The sequence below is a fragment of the Simochromis diagramma genome, unplaced genomic scaffold (assembly GCF_900408965.1).
Source record: "Simochromis diagramma unplaced genomic scaffold, fSimDia1.1 OVJJ01000802.1, whole genome shotgun sequence".
Classification (NCBI taxonomy): Eukaryota; Metazoa; Chordata; class Actinopteri; order Cichliformes; family Cichlidae; genus Simochromis; species Simochromis diagramma.
In genome coordinates, this window is record NW_024387492.1 from 12745610 (window position 1) to 12763690 (window position 18081).

Genomic DNA, 18081 nt, shown 5'->3' on the forward strand with positions numbered 1-18081 from the left:
ATGAACAAAATTTAAAAGATAGTTTTTGTGTAAATAGTATTCTCTGAAATAGCTGAAAGGCAGTGCATGAAGACATAAAGCAGCAAAGAATAATATGAGTCACTTTTAAGGAAATGGGAACAATTTCTAAAAAACAACAACAACAACAAAAGAAAGATTTTAAATCTATTAATATGTGACACATCTATGAAGAGCAACAAACTTGTTTACCTTACCTGTTTTATTTTCTAGCCATGTTTGTTTGTTGCACTTAAGGACCAGAGTATGATTGGCCTTTTTTCAGTATTCACCCTCTGCAGTGGCTATGTGTACGCTAATTAAATGCCCTTTGAGAAGAATATCTACCTCCCACTGTTCAATAGCAGCTGGGGATGGTTTCTGTCTATTCATACATCAGCATTACACTTTGTCATCTGAAGGGGCTGGTGCAATATTTTACACTAAATTGTGCTTTGGACTGGATGCCAAAGTACAAATGACAGCATGGTGTACACTCATTCATCATCCCACCCCCCCCCCATCAAACATGCACACACCACCCTCTCTGTCTCTCTACCCCCCAAACTCCTTGTCTCCATGGTGTCTCCATGCTCCTCTAATGAAGGAGGGTTTGTGTTGACCATCAGCCCCATTTGCCCATTTACATATTTGACTTTCACCACCATGTGGGAAGTAATGTGGTGATGATATGACGCACTGAGCAACACATCTTGAGGATAAATGATTGATGAGGGTATACTTTGGTAGTCTGCATTTATTTGCTTAATAAAAACATTTCATTTTGACAACTCAAGCCAGATGACGGAGGTAGCTGTGAGTAAATCGGGGGGAAACCCCAATTTTGGTTTCATGTCACGTTGCCTATCAGCGTGTGTTATCTTATATTTTGCTTTCACTGGGCCATCTGACAGGAAACTGTGTAAAATTTCAGTTTGCAAACAACACAGACTTGATTCTTAAGCCGTCACTTGATCGCAGAGAGTCAGCTGAACACCTGTCATGTAAATGTAAAATTGAAAATAAGGTATTTATATGTATTCATTATTTAAGAATCACTTAAACCACCACTTACTCCTTAGAAGCGTATAGACCCTGACCACGTTTGACAAATTTATTCATTGCATCCCATCTGAATGAAGCTAAAGCACAAAGACCTCACACCTTTGTATCTATATAAATATTACTCTCAGAATCTCAGCTCCTTCAGTGCAAAATGCATTAGTACAGTCATCTGTAGTGGCTCGATGCTTCACACTGACACAGTACATAAAGTGTAACTGCTGTATGCCTGTTTTTTTAATGAAACAGATGGTCAAAGGAGGCATGAAGTGACATATAAATGTAACTATAACAAAGCAAATTAGTCCTGCTATTGGCAGGAGCTTTTCCTGCTCCCTAGCTCCTCCCTAATGCTACACATCTTTGGTTGATATAGGAATATCTGTTAATTTAAAATCTTACAATTCTGAGATACAAGCAGAAAGCGAGAGAGGGAGAGAGAGAATGTTTTCCTGTATACACATTATATCCTTTGGGATTATCTTTGCCTTCTATATCTAGCAGTTAATATCTCTTGCAAGAGAAAGTGGCCTGAGGATAATTATGTAAAGTAGAGGTAAGAAGATGAAAATGTGCTAAGGGTTTAATTATCACTGGGAATGAACTTCACATCGCATGAAGGCAGGGAAGACACAGCACTTATGAAATGCAGATTTTGGTAATATTCCTTTCGAATGCAGCTCCCAGTGACTGCGACACTTTCAGGTCACACGAAATGTTGGGCTACTGATATCTTGCTGGTTATTTGTTGGTGCTGCTTATTAGTGAGTGCAAGGACGAAGCAGGAAAGAAACGGGATAATGGTGCAGACTATTACCACAAATTGCATCAATCCTTTTCCAATCTGTAGAATGTAGAATGTAGTTTTTGGAACCTTTGCACAGTATTGGTAAAATATGCTACTGTGTCTCCTGCATGTCAGTTAGTGCTGCAGTAAATATGTATTACACGTACTGCACATACTCTGCTGGGTTATTTTACGGTTGAAGTCATTAATTCTAACAGAATTTGAGAGATAAGAAAAGACGTTGTTTTCAAGGATGAGCAGTGAGTGAAAAGTTTTGGGGCTCATTTATATTTTTCTCAGGCCTTCAAAAATCCTTTCAGACCTTCCACTGACCCGCTATTTAATACATGCTGTAAAAACACTTACACACTTACACTGCCCGAACACATGCACACACACACACACACACACACACACACACACACACACACACACACACACACACACACACACACACACACACATGTGCATACACACAAACCTTGTATTGCTCTTAAGTGTGCCTCTGTGTGAAGTGTGTCTGTCAGCGGGGCTCTTACACGTCATCATTCATCTTGCTTCCTGACAACCATTCAATCAAACACTGGCCTCCAGGATTGAGCCAAAACCCTTTTCCACAGGGACGGCTGTTACTATGGTAACTGTGGAGGTGTGCGACCCACCAGCAAGCCAGAGAATGCAGTGTTGTTTTGTTTGGGTTTGTTTTTCGCTGAGAAAACACCAACTTTGTGTTTGTGTATCTGTCTCCTCCTGTTTCCTTCTCTCTTGCTTTTTCCCATGTGGGAGAAGCACATACCTCCCCGCTCTTAGTTACAGCCCTGAAGCTTGTGGGTAATTGTGATATGCCATAGGTGTCAGGATACTTGGATTTCCCCATCAGTTGTCAGCCTGGAAAATCTGAAACTAGTTTTCCTTCACAACACTGGTACAGCATCATGTCAAGATGGAGCTAGGCAGCACGGTAATGACATTTTAGAGATAATAAATTCATGCTACATTTGGTATTAAGTTTGCACCTGGCTTAATATGAGAGTGTCTGCGATTCTCAAAAAGGTTATTAGAAGGTAGCTTAAGGTTGAATTAGTCACTATGTTTATGACTAATTTAAACAGAAAAGGCGGCACCAGTTTCTATATCAGTTTTTGCTACCTGGCTTAAATTTTTAGTTTAATTAGGTTAGTTTATGTTGTGTTTTTCACAGGTTACAGACTTATCATTTGAGTACCATTAATGTTTATACTAAATCAATCAGCCACAATATTAAAAACACTCACAGGTGAAGTGAGAAACATTAATCATCTAATTATAAAACAGTGTTCTGGAAACACTGACTCCAGGCAAATTTGCAGAGGTTTTGACATGCACAGTTTTACCCATTTGCAAACCACGTGGTCCTCCACCCCAATGGTGTTCCCCCACTGGCAGCATCCTTCCCTGTCAGGACAATGTGCCCCACCAGACTGCTCAAGAATGGGTTGAAGAACACAAAAAAAGAGCTCAAAGCTATGACTTGGCCTCCAAACACCTTGCATCCAAATCCAGCTGAGCATCTTGGTGATGTGTCACTACAAACCCCATGCACAGAGGCCCCACCCAAGTACCCTGAGGACCAAAAGTAACCAGACACCACAGAGTATGTGCATGTCCTGTTTCCAGGCTGCAACAGAGTTATTTTTGCAGCATGCCCACACATAATGAGGCAGGTGGTTTCAACAATGTGGCTAATTTCCTTGTAGGTATGCCATAGGCTGAAATATCTTGCGACATGTCAGCCTATGTGTTACCTAGCTAAGATTGGTATCCAAGAATCTCATAAAATAAAATAAATAACATTAAAATAATTCATCGTTAAAGTTGCAAGCTGTTGTTTAATAGACTTCTTGGGTTTTAAAGCCATTTCAACATATATATCGTTTCAGTCTGCATTTTGTGCTTTGTGATTGATTGAGTGTCTAAAGAATTTAAGCCTACTCTGAATCTCTGCTACCCCACAGCAGAAATCATACAGAATGTCTTACATGGAGCCGATTTTGCTATTTTCACTTGACATCCTCTTTTGTCTCTGTGTAATTAAAGAGAGGGTTAGAGCACAAGCAGTGACAGTAAGTCTGCAGAGATGGCCACTGTTCTAATTGGAACCACATGTCTCCATTCTTTTCTTTAAAAAACCCACTAGTCCCCTATTCTTTTAAACCAGCTGGGATTTAACTAACCTGCTGCAAAATGAGTGTTTGTTGAAAGCTTTTGGTTGCATAAGTTTCACAGGTGCTGAACAGCAAATAACACTCCTGAGAATTAGGAGTTATTCACTTTAGGGATATGTCTGAAATTATGATTAATCACCTTGGAAGAAGAGACTTGTAGTACACAGGTTGCGCCTCACACCGAACTCACAAACGGTGAACAACAAATGTGGAACAGCATATGGTCATGGCTCGGATGGATGCTGGTTCATCACAATGTGGTGTTTCATGTAAAAGCTGAGCTGGTGTAGCTGATAAAATATTAACTAGGGAGAATATTTATGCATGTGTTTTCGTTTAAACCCGACAGGCTTCTGTTGTCAAGGAAGTGCTATGAGCTGATTCATTACACTGGAGTATCATGTTTACTCAGCTTGGCTCTGTATTATTTCTCATTCACAGCCCCTATGGTGCCTATGCTTGTTCATGTTGAACGCTGTTACAGTCAACTGCCAATCTGTACTCTGTTGTGCAAAGCCTGCATGCTGACAAATGACCTGGAGTAGAGGTCCAAGGAGAGTCCTGTCAGAGCCAGTCAGCACTGTGCTGCTGCATCAATCTGAGTAAAGGCAGGCTGGGCTACTGGAGGGTAGTGTCACAAAGAAACATAACTATGGTTTGTAGTGAACTGCTTGCACAAACAACCTGTGGGATTTGTTTGTTTCTGACAGTCTCCCAACCCTCCAGGTGTCTCTGAAGGATTTGCAAAAAAACAGTCTAAAACATAAGCTGATATACTGGGAAGAAGGGATGCGGCATCACCATGCAGCAGAAAGCCATATGTGCAATGACTGTGACAGCTCGCGAAACTCTGGCTTCATTATAAGCTATGTGTAAGGTATCTGCTTTAGGGAAAAGCAGTGTGCAATTGAAAATCCATCCACAATGCCTTGATCTAGAGTTTTACTGGCTAATTATTCACTTTAAAACTGCTGAGTCTGGTTATGATTCACAGGGAGAGAAGGCGAAGAGGGAGAGCGAGCAAATGGAGACCTCATGCTAGACATAAGGCATCTGAAGAATAATACCATAACATGAATGTGAGCTGAATTCTTCACTGGTTGATTTCAGTCTGGGGAGTAATAGAAACAGAACATAACATTATGAGCTTGGGTACAGAAACAGGAGGTTCTGCAGCCATGACAAAGCACAGCTTTCAGTGGCAGTTGTTGTTGTTTACCGAAATAGCAATAAATGAAACAGTATATTTTCCAGACCTACTCGTAGTCTGGTGCCAAATTATAGCATTTATTCATACAAAAAATGCAACAGTGGTGGATATGAAAAAAGGTGAGTAGAGCCCAAAAGCAATGCTAAAAAAGAATGAATGTTGTGCATGTACCAGGTGAACAAACATAGAATATCCATAGCTCCATATCTGATTTAAGTTCCTACTCCATATGTGTCCTTAAGCAAGACACTGTATCCAGGTAAGGTGGAGTCTAAATCTGAAAGTCACACAGAAATGACTATCTCATCTGATAATCAAGAGCCTGTCAGTGACTAGTAAGTTACAAGAAAACTTCGGGGACGTGTCTGAGCTCTGTGGGGAAGAAAATAGGACAGGGGGCTGGGACATCCTGCAGCAAAGATTCACATTTATATCTATGATGTTCTGGGTTCTTTTTTTTTTTTTTACCCTAATGTTACTTCTCTGCAAACAAATCATTGCAAAGATCCCAGAGTAGTGGTTCAAATTTCAGTTTTGGTGCAACAATCTTAGGTAGTCTGTGTGCTGAAAGTTCCTCCTTTGTGCAGAACTGTTGGTATACTGATAGGGAAAAGCACATACGCCTTTAGCAATATCACCATTGGTGTTTTATAATAGGAACAAGACAGAAGAATTGCCAAATTCATAACCCCATCCCAGCTCTCCTTCAAACAAAATTACACAGGGACACATGCATATAAACACTAACGTGCACACTTGAGTGCCCCTCTTGGCTTGCGTTGCAACTCTGATAGAAAGATGTCTCACTCCAGGGGTGCAGTATTGCATTGTCAGAGGTGTGTGACAGATATTAATGTCATGGAAGAACATGATGGATGAATTTCCTTTATGATGTTGCTTTCTATCTCCGGCTCTGTCTCCCAGAGCCTGGTATGCTGCAGACAGCTATTTAATGAGCTCTGGAAGCATCCATATCCGCTGACAGTCCTTCCTTAGCGGCCTCGTTGCCTAAAAACGGTCAGACGGGTCCTGAGTCCTAGGGGATCGAGGGAAGTCTATGACAGAACACCCGGGCGCTTTTTAGTCGATAGCTGGAAACATGGCTTAAATGAGGGAAGCTCTTTGAGATATGAATGAAAATATAATTGTGGCAGTTCAATATGTTAATGCAGTAGACGATGCAGAAGAAAAGCATTCAGAATATGTTATTTTAAGCTCAGCTTATCCCAGCTGTTGTGCGATGAGAAGAGGGTGTATCCCAGACAGGTCGCTGGGGAGGATCGTCATGCTTGTCTTAATTCCTGTCATTCTATCTTGCCTTCTTTTTTATTAACAGTAATATTAGTCATGCAGTATTGGTTATGTATAGTTTCTTGTAAGTTTTTCTCTGAAGGCCAAAGTTAATACACACATTTTGTTCTTTTTTGTTGCATGCCAAAAGCAGTCAATTAAATTAACTGTGAATGGGAGAGTATAAATTCAAATTAAGTCACGTAGCAATCAGTAGCTGAGCATTTCCTGTTTATTCTAATGAGTTACCATTTATCTTTCAAATGCTAAAGACTGAATAAAGACTACATGACATAACATGGAATATTATACACAGATTAACTGAGGACGCAGAGAAGCAAAGAGAGAAAGATGAAAGGAGGACGTGAGGGAAAGAAGCAAATGAAAGTGAGAACTCATAAAAAGTGAAAATGTTATTTGAGCTGTATAAACAAACAACTAATGTCTGTGCATTATTGCACTGGGTGCAACTCTTTATTCACTCTGTATCTCAGAGAGCAACAATTTTATGACTCATGTTTACGCCTCTGCAGTTTTACGGTAAAACTAAACTGACACCTAGTGGAGGAAATGGCTTTCACCTACTGATAGTACTGCTTTTACCTTAAGGTTTTTTTATTGATCCCAGTAGAGTAGTTCTGCTATTGTTTGTCATCCTCAAGGGTGATCAGTGGTCAGGATTAATCACAGAGCAGCCTCTTTGCAGCTAACAAGCTTCTAGTGGAAAGATAAATGAGCGCAGCTCAATGATATAAACACTGAGACAATAAAACACAGGCCCAGGAATCCAGATTAAATTCAAAAATCCCTTTACACATACTATACAAATTGATACTGGAACTTCTTTTTTAATTTAAAAGGTCTAAGTATGTGTTTAGAAATGATTGAAATGTGTCTTGTGAAGAATCCAAGCAGCATACAATAACTAGTTGTCTTTAGTTTTAAAAGCTCCAAAACACTAGAGTCCCCTCCCGATGACACCAAAGGGACTTCTGACGCCTCCCAGGATCAAACCCAGGGTCTTTCGCTTTGGTGATTATGTTAACCACTACATTATGGAGACACTCTAGAATTCTGTGACCTTCCCAAATTTATGTGGGTGTCCCAAATGAATATGGGAGAGCTAGAAACAATAAAAACAGACTGACAAAAAGATAAAACAGATGTTATTTATTTATTTATTTATTTATTTAGGTCAGCTCCTTTCTGTGTGGAGTTTGCATGTTCTCCCTATGTTCTATGGGTTTTTTCAGGCTACTCTGGCTTCCTGCCTCAGCCTCAAAACATGCATGGGGTAATAATTGATTCCAAATTGGCCGTAGGTGTGAATGTCAGTGTGGATGACTGCCCTGCGATGGACTGGTAGTCTGTCCAAGGTGTACACCACCTTTTACCTTTTGGCAGCTGGGGTAGGCTCCATATGTCTGGATCCTGTCTATTTAATGAGCCACTTATTGATCCATTGATTCATTTCATTTACCTTTATATAACCAACAGATAGTGAGATCTGAGTGAGATTTTAAATGTATTTTGCAGAAGTGTCCTAGCCAGGAGCAGCATTTTAAGCACCAGTGGTAAAAGAACTACACACATATAATGATTTACACACAATAAGCACACATATAAATAATGACATGGTTAGCTCTGTTGCCTTGCTGGAAGAAGGCCCTGGGTTCTGGGTCTCCACTGGCCTGTGTGGGTGGAAGTACTCCAGCTTACCTCCCACAGTCCAAAATTATGCATATCAGGTTAACCGATGATTCTAAATTATCCGTAGGTGTGTTGCTTTCTGTGACATTGCTTTCTGTGTCACTGTGTTAGCCCTGTCATATACTGCAGACATATCCATGGCATACCCTGTTTCACTATCTATGACAGCTGGGATAGGCTCCAGCACCCCCCATGACCCTGAATTGGATTGGAGAAAATTGATCGATATACATAAAATCAAGAATGAAACAAAGCAAGCTATGACAACTTCAGAAGTAAAGAAATTAAATGCCTAAAACCAAACAGGGACATTTATATTTTCACATCTTTTACAACTTGCCTATATTGTCAAAGCAACTCCTTGAGATTTAATTTGGGTTTTTTGTTTGTTTGTTTTGTTTGGTTTCTTCTCTGGATTCAAAGTGGAGGGATGAGTTCATTAAAATGTCCCTTTTCCCAATTCAGCCTGGCTTATATAGTTTCCCACCCTGCAAAAAACTACGTCTTATTTTATCAGTTTTTGATAAATATTGTTTAAGCTTTGTAGCCCTGGTAGGGTCGGTCAACTACATACAGATTTTCTTCAGTCAGCTGGCGATTCTTTACATTTCTGTCTAAATACTTTTCTTAAATCCTTCTGTCTGCCTGCATGTTTTCAATGTGCTCAATCTGCTGGCAGCTAGTAAAAAAATGATGAATAATATGTAACACAAGGGGGCACTACAGTCCTATGGATAATCTTGTTAATAGTCCACACTGTCCATGCTGCTGAACATAAACAAAGGAGTAAGTAAGTAAGTAAAACTTTATTTATATAGCACCTTTCAAGATAAAAATCACAAAGTGCTTCACAGAAGCTAAAACCTAAAAATAAAAATCAACTAAAAGCAAGTTTAAAAAGATGGGTTTTTAGCTGTTTTTTAAAAGCGACCACTGAGTCCACAGATCTCAGGCTCAAAGGCAGAGAGTTCCACAATCTGGGGGCCACAGTTCCAAAAGCTTTGTCGCCTTTTGTTTTCAGCCTCGTGTGTTGGACAGCAAGCAAGCCCTGGTCACATGACCTCAGGGACCTGCTGGGAATGTATGGATGCAAAAGTTCACTTATATATGTTGGTGCTTGTCCATGCAGGGCCCTGAAAGTCAAGGTCAAAACCTTAAACTGGATCCTGAATTTAACGGGGAGCCAGTGCAGCTGAATCAGCAGGGGTGTGACATGGGAGTATATCTGTAAAGGTATTGCAAGGGAAGTTCTGTAAATATGCTAACTGTAATATGTATATTTCTTTTCTTTTCTTTTTTTCAAAATTAAAGCATATGGACCGATTTCTCTAAATCTACCTACATCTAAGAATGTAGTCAGCACTTTCAATGGAGCTGGACTGAATGAGAACCAGACATTATGAATTCTGTACCCAGCCTGAGGACAGTCCCATGCTCACTAAAGGTTAGTGAAGCTTACAACTATTTCCTTTCTACAGAATATTAACACCTGCATATCTGTCCAACACAGGCCTCTCTCTCTCTCTCTTCAGCAGGTTGAATGAGCCACTTCCTGTGGACGCCCTCTTTCTCACCTTCTGTTTTATTGTTCATCTTAGATGTGTGACAGCATGCTGACACATGATTGGGAGAGCAGTGCCTGCTGTGCTGTCTCCTCCAGGAAGTAGGTATTTCTGCTCAGTTCCTGTCTCCTTCACTGACCCCACAGTCAAACATGTACATATTTACTGGCAGAAGAGTGACAGGAGAGACATTTTAAATTCAGATAGAGGCTGGACTTAATGGGTGCATTGGAGGGACAGTGATGTCTGTTGATTTGAGTTTGATGGTACCGGGAAAGCACAAAGAGAGTGGAGATTATAAGGGGAGAGTAGGAGCAATGCGCAACTGGCAAAGAGGCATCACTGAAGGAGAAGGGTTAGGCTGTGATAAACTACAGTCTGAACCTAGTGATGGGCAACAGATTTCAGATCCACGTGTGTAACAGCGGAAATGCAAGTTTGGTTTGTATGGTCGTACAATTATTACACGCTGAGTTTAGCATTAACTCTCAATTATTAATCTGAGCGACCAATGACAGCCCATAAATCAAGAGTCAAATCTTTATTTATCACTGAACCACATCTCTTTTTCTCTTCAGAACCAAAAGTGGGTCCATCCTCTTGTTTGTCATCCAAGGAGGAAAGGAAAGGGCCCAGGCGCTGGAGGCAGGAGGGTAAATATTTGTTTTGTGGTCTCTCCGTTCAGCTCCAGACCTCTGTGTGCCTCTTAAGAAAACTTTCGCCCGCACGGGAGCAACCAAAGCAAACAATCCCTCATCACGCCGTCTGGCTCGCCATGGACCCTTGTGTGTTTGTTTGTTCAGACAGCCGCCATGACAGACGGAGGAACACTGCGAAGGAAGAAAACTAAGGAATGAGAGAGAGAGAGAAACAAGAATCTGAGAGGAGGGGAAGGAGGAGGTCATGCTTTTTCATGAGCTGCAGGACTGATGGAGGTTTACATCACAGATGGTGTGCTTGTCCTGTTCCCAAAAGCTTTACTCTCCACAGAGATGGGTCAAACAGTATTTAAAAATAATTCTAAGCATATGTTGTAACCTGCCTACATTAAAAAAAAAAAGACTACACGAAATACCTACATCACTAAGAAGTTTATAACATTATTATAAGGGTCCTTATGTGGAACATTTACCTTCAAATTGCTCAGGTTTAAAAAAAATATGTTTTGGAAATAGTAACATCTATTAAATTTCAGCGCTTAATTTAATAGGTACTGAGTTTTAACTTAATTGACATATTTCATTCTGAAGCGTTTCAAGAGAATATTTTGGTAAAAATGAACTTAAGGCAGCTATCCATCTGTTTCTGTGTGTTTGCATCTTAAACCATTTGCGTGTGTGTGTGTGTATGTGTGTGTGTGTGTGTGTGTGTGTGTGAGAGAGAGACACTCCCCTCCTTTCCCCTCAGCTCAAGCCCATTCTGTTGTGTGTGTGGGGAGCAAGGGGTTTGAAGGAGCAGATCAGAGGATGCTGTAGAGGCTCACTGAGCACTGGGGTGAGATTAGCTCTCTCACAGAGGAATCAAACTGACCTGGGAGGCATGCCATCAGAAGGACAGATGGATAAGAACTATTGACCTGGTGACCTGCATCAGATTCTCACTAACTCATCCTAATTTGGATGCAAATGGGTACAAATGCCTGCTCTGACTTTTTTTTCTGTTTTTGTTTCGCTTGTTCCGTTGATTTCTTTCCCTTCCCTTTTCTTTCCCTTTCTCTCTTTTCATTTTTCATGTTTTTACTACTTTCACTCAAACTCCACAGTACACACTGTGCATGAACGCAGACTTATATACGTGCAAAGACTCAAACACACACACACACAAAACACATTCTCCCTTGTGGCGTGCCCTCATGGTGGTCGGTTGCACTTCTAAAGGCTTAATCTGTTGGTCCCACCTCCCTGGTTAAGAGAACAAAGGCCCCTCTCCCCTGACACAAAGGGAGCTCACACACCCCTACACATACGTCCGACTTGAGTCCCAGACGGACCACCCATCCTTGAAGACCATTGCCTCACACAGCGAAGGGACACAGCAGCAGCGGGTGTGTATCAATGACAAGAGTGTCGAGCGACTCACGTTGTTTCAGACATTAAAGTCTCTTTTTTCACTTTTCTCAGAGTGGGTAGTTCACACACTCTTTGTTGGAATTTAGTTTTTGTAGTAGAAAAGGCGATCAAGGGATACCATGTTGAGGAGTCCCTGGCATGCTTTGATCTAAAGGTTTACTGGGATACATGGTCTCAGTGGAGAAGAGATTAGATGATCTCACGACTAAAAAGAATTATTGCCTTTCTTACAAAGAAAAAGATCAGATAACCAGTTCTTTAAAGAGCAGCTACTTACAACAGCCACTTTAAAGGTTAATAGATGCTGCGCTGGAGGATGTCAGTCATACTTAAAATGACAAAGTTTGTATAAGCAGCACATCACAGACTGTTGAATTTTCCCTGTGGTATTTTTTCGTTTTTTTATGCCATTGCATTTTTAAAGCACCCTTTTCTGCAGGCTGATGTCACTGGAAAGTTTGTTCCCATTTCTGCTAAACTCTTGGCCATGACCCGTTCATAATAAACCCCATGGAGCGTTACAAGGCCCCAGCACTTAGATGACATGTCTGGGAAAACGTTATTAGGGGACAATTCTTCCAGTGTGTTGCAGAGTATATTCACCACAAAACTGCTTTGCCCACATTCTGTAGCTAAAATAGAAATGCACAAGTGCCGGTTGGGTGACGCTGCAACTTCCCTTCCAGCTGGCAAATTTGCATGTGGTATTTTTTATGCTTTGCTTCTTACACTACCCTTGACAGCAGACACAAAAGAGGCGGAATGACGAATATTAAAAATAAACTTGAGTGAGATGCAAGAAATATAATTTAGTCAAAAAAGCAAGAAATAGACCCTAAGAACACACTGGTAGCAGGTCCAACTCAGTTTTATCCTTCATCATGTTCCAAATCACTCCAGGGAACACATCTGAAGTCCTCCTGTTGGTATTATTCTTACAACATCATGATTGATATTCTCCTGCAAACATCATTACTGAATCATATTGTTGTGATGTCATAACTTTGAAACTTGATGGGAAAATTGCTGGGTACTGGGTGTCATACATTACAAAGCAACATGTTACTGCAATCACAATAATGTAACCTGCTACTATACTAAATTCAATAGTTACATTACAGTTACAGTTATACGGTTACTTACATTACAAAGGTTCATCACTTCTCTGGATGCTGGGTGGATAGAAAGAAAACAAAATGCATTTGCTGAGGAGGATGGTTGAGAAATGGTGGAGTGGTACAGCAATACAACTGAAGAGTGATGATATGGACAATACTTTTACTTTTATTGCATGTGATAGTAAAATGGGAACTGCATCCAGGACAGAAACAACCAGATTATACTGCTAACACAACTTCAACTCTTTGCAAGGATCTGCAAAAACAGCATGCTAATGCAAAGCTAGCCAAGAACCCAGAGTGATTTTAAAGCTAAGTGAATGGTGACCTTACCATAGAATCCAGAAACTGAACACCAGCAGTTACAAAGGCAGTGATGAGCAGTCAGGCTTATAGCTTCAATTTCTACCTGTTCATGTTTCTAAAGTAGAGTAACTGTGGTGATCGCTCTGAAGTCTTTTTGAGCTGGTTTGAATCTTCGCTTTGTGATGTCAGCTTTGTGTTCATATGTAAACGCTAAAATAAAGATCTTACGTATGCCCTTATTAGAATAGGGATTTGTGTTGTTGTGTGGAGCTGTGGCCTGTGATTTACATTTTTAACTGGTAAGTATGAGACAATATGTTTTTAAGGTAATTTTATGTACTAATGAGAAAGTACTGCAAGGAGTATTGTAACAAACTACTTAACGACTAATTAAGTAATGTACTGCATTACTTTTGAGAAAAGTAACAAGTAATATATAATACATCTCTTTTCTTGAGTAACAAACCAGTGCTGAAAATGCTACGATGGGGGACTTTATAGAGAGATGTAATACTCAACAAATAGATGGCTGATTAACAACTGGATTATGGAATCAACGGAGAAAATCTTTAAAAAATTAAATAAAATTAAAAAAAATAAACCTTTTTTTGAGAAATAGTAAGCAAACCTTTATAAGATTGGCTGGTGATTACATATACATGCCCTTATCATGTTCATTTAAATAAATAAATACAATAAGGAGGACTTTGACACAGAGCAGGGGAATAGAAAGAACCTTTTTCTCTTTCCCATTGTGAACTATCCATCCATTGCAACTAATGAACAAAAAAAGGCGAGCTGCTCTTTATAAAACTTATTTACATGTTTTAGGATATATTGTCTTTTTTTTCCTGACACTGATATTGATATGATTGTCTGTATACTTGTTAAATAAGTTATAATTCTATAATTCTACCTGCCTGGTAACATTTTGACATCATTATAGCAATGACAGTGGCAGCTTTGAGATGAATATAATGCTTATCAGGGTATAAAGGTGTATTTGGGTCATATTAAAAAATTATATTGGAAGGATTTTTTTTATTATTATTTTGGATTTCAAGAACAATGTTTTGATAACAAGGTTTCCTTTCTTAGTCCATCAAGTGAAGCTAGGAAAGTGATCGCTTGCTGCTACAGCAGGGACATCCTTGGAGTATAGATGAGTTTCTGAAATGGTCAAGCTAAATTCTTATGTTCTGGCTCTGCAATATAAATGGAAGCTACTGAGTAGCTTGAGTAGTAGCTTTAAAGCCCTTAAACTGATTAGGATGGTGTGTTCATAAAGGCAGAGAAATACAGAAATACATTCTCCAGCCACTTTATTAGGTACACCCATTAGACTGGTTGTAATTCAAATATCTATTCATCGATCACATGGCAGTCACTCAGTGCATTTAGGCATGTTCAAGACAACCTGCTAAAGTTCAAAGTGAGAAACTGTAAATGGTTGATTTAAGTTACTCTGAATGTGGTATAGTTATTGGCGTGAGGCAGGCTGCTTTAAATATTCCAGAAATTGTTGATCTACTGGATTTTTCTAGCATGACTATCTCTAGGGTTTACAGAGAACAGTGTGAAAAGCAGGAAACATCCAGTGAGCAGCAGTTCTCAGGGTGAAAATGCTTTGTTGATGCCAGAGGTCAGAGGCCAATAGATAGAGTGCTTTGAGCTGATAGGAAAGCAACAGTAACTCAAATAACCAGTCGTTGCAACCAAGGTATGCAGAAGAGCATCTCTGAATAGAGAACACACTGAACCTAGAAACAAATGGACTACAGCGCACTGGGTGCCACTGCTGTCAGCTAAAAACAGGAAACTGAGGCATCAACTCACACAGGGTCACCAAAACTCGACAGCTGAAGGTGGAACCAAAGAGTAAAACAGTGAAATGTGGATTATTAAATATTAGGTGTGCTTGTCCTGCTAGACCTTAGTGCAGCGTTCGATACTGTCGACCATAATATCCTATTAGAGCGATTAGAACATGCTGTAGGTATTACAGGTACTGCACTGCAGTGGTTTGTATCATATCTATCTAATAGACTCCAATTTGTGCATGTAAATAGAGAGTCCTCTTCACACACTGAGGTTAATTATGGAGTTCCACAGGGTTCAGTGCTAGGACCAATTCTGTTTACATTATACATGCTTCCCTTAGGCAGTATCATTAGAAGACATAGCATACATTTTCACTGCTATGCTGATGACACCCAGCTCTATCTGTCCATGAAGCCAGATGACACACACCAATTAGTTAAACTGCAGGAATGTCTTAAAGACATAAAGACCTGGATGGCCGCTAACTTTCTGCTTCTTAATTCAGATAAAACTGAGGTTATTGTACTCGGCCCTGAAAATCTTAGAAATATGGTATCTAACCAGATTCTTACTCTGGATGGCATTACCTTGGCCTCCAGTAACGCGGTGAGGAACCTTGGAGTCATTTTTGACCAGGACATGTCCTTCAACGCACATATTAAACAAATATGTAAGACTGCGTTCTTCCAGTTGCGCAACATCTCTAAAATTAGAAATATCCTGTCTCAGAGTGACGCTGAAAAACTAGTTCATGCATTTATTACTTCCAGGCTGGACTACTGTAATTCATTATTATCAGGATGTCCAAAAAACTCGCTGAAAAGCCTTCAACTAATCCAAAATGCTGCAGCAAGAGTCCTGACAGGGACTAGAAAGAGAGAGCAGATTTCTCCTGTTCTGGCTTCCCTTCATTGGCTTCCTGTTAAATCCAGAATTGAATTCAAAATCCTGCTCCTCACATACAAGGTCTTAAATAATCAGGCCCCATCTTATCTTAATGACCTTGTAGTACCATATCACCCTATTAGAGCGCTTCGCTCTCGCTCTGCAGGCCTACTTGTTGTTCCTAGAGTATTTAAAAGTAGAATGGGAGGGAGAGCCTTCAGTTTTCAGGCCCCTCTTCTGTGGAACCAGCTTCCAGTTTGGATTCGGGAGACAGACACTATCTCTACTTTTAAGATTAGGCTTAAAACTTTCCTTTTTGCTAAAGCATATAGTTAGGGCTGGACCAGGTGACCCTGAATCCTCCCTTAGTTATGCTGCAATAGATGTAGGCTGCCGGGGGATTCCCATGATGCATTGAGTTTTTCCTTTCCAGTCACCTTTCTCACTCACTATGTATCAATAGACCTCTCTGCATTGAATCATATCTGTTATTAACCTCTGTCTCTCGTCCACAGCATGTCTTTATCCTGTCTTCCTTCTCTCACCCCAACCGGTCGCAGCAGATGGCCGCCCCTCCCTGAGCCTGGTTCTGCCGGAGGTTTCTTCCTGTTAAAAGGGAGTTTTTCCTTCCCACTGTCGCCAAAGTGCTTGCTCATAGGGGGTCATATGATTGTTGGGTTTTTCTCTGTATCTATGAAGCGCCTTGAGGCGACTTTTGTTGTGATTTGGCGCTATATAAATAAAATTGAATTGAATTGAATTGAATTGAATTGAATTGAATTGAATTGAATTGAATTGGAAAGGGTTGCCTGATCTGATGAGCGTTGACTTCTGATATAATGTTCTGATGCTAGGCTCAGAATTTACATAAAGAACATGAAAGCATGGATCTATCCTGCCTCCTATCACAGGTTCAGGCTGCTGGCGGTGGTATAACCATGTGGGGGATATTTTCTTGACAAACATTTGGCACCTTAGTGCAAACTATAAAACATTTAAACATCACGGCATATCTGAGTATCTGGTGTTGTCTATGTCCATCCATTTATAACCTCAGCGTACCCATTATCTGATGGCTACTTCCAGTAGAGTAACACACTATGTCCCAAAGCTCAAATCATCTCAGACTAGTTTCTTAAACATTACAATGAGTTCACTGTATTCACATCATCTCCACAGTCAGCCGGTCTGCAGCTGCAACTTATGCTATCATATCAATATGGATCAAAATCTCTGAGGAATGGTTTCGTGGGCCACAGCAGCAGAAGACCACACCAGGTGCTGCCCCCGTTAGCTAACAACAGGAACCCAAGGTTGCAACTCACATGAGTGATCAAAATTGGACAACAGAAGATTGGAAAAATGTTTTTGGTCTCATGAGTTTTGATTTATCCTGCAACATTCAGATGATGGGGTTGGAATGAAGAATTAAAGCGATTCTGAAGGTAAAAATGGCTTCATCACAGTACAAAATGACTACTCGTGTAATTTCCTTGTTAGTAAAGCCAAAAGGAAAATACATATTCATTTGTTTTTCTTTCATTCTTTTCCTGATGTAGCATTAATACTCCTTTGTGTGACTGAGACTTAAAGGTACATTTTAAGGCAGCTTTTAACCCGCTTTCTCTCTCCCCCCAAAAAATCTGTTGCACAAAACAACAGCAATTTTTGAATATCTCCTTCATTTCATAGGCGCTGCTAGTGTCTAATAGAAACATAGCTTAATATGGAAAGTGGAAGGGTTTTTGCTGTGCTTTAAAGTTGTAACATATGTTGAAGGGACCAAACAGAATCCAGTTATTTCTAGATGTTCATGTGTGTTTTACTGATTGAACCAATCTTCCAAGCAGAAACCCTCCTGGGTCCACAGGCTGGATATTCCCATGTGGATCATGCCGGACTGACTGAGTAAGTGCATTTGTTTGAGCTGAGCTTTCTTCTCGTTTACTCACAGCCTCTGCCGAGTTGCCAGCCAGATCTCCATAATCCACAAACAATTATCATATTTGCCTCAGCAGACGACTCAGGTTTTTTGTTTACTGATTCAAAATTAACAATTT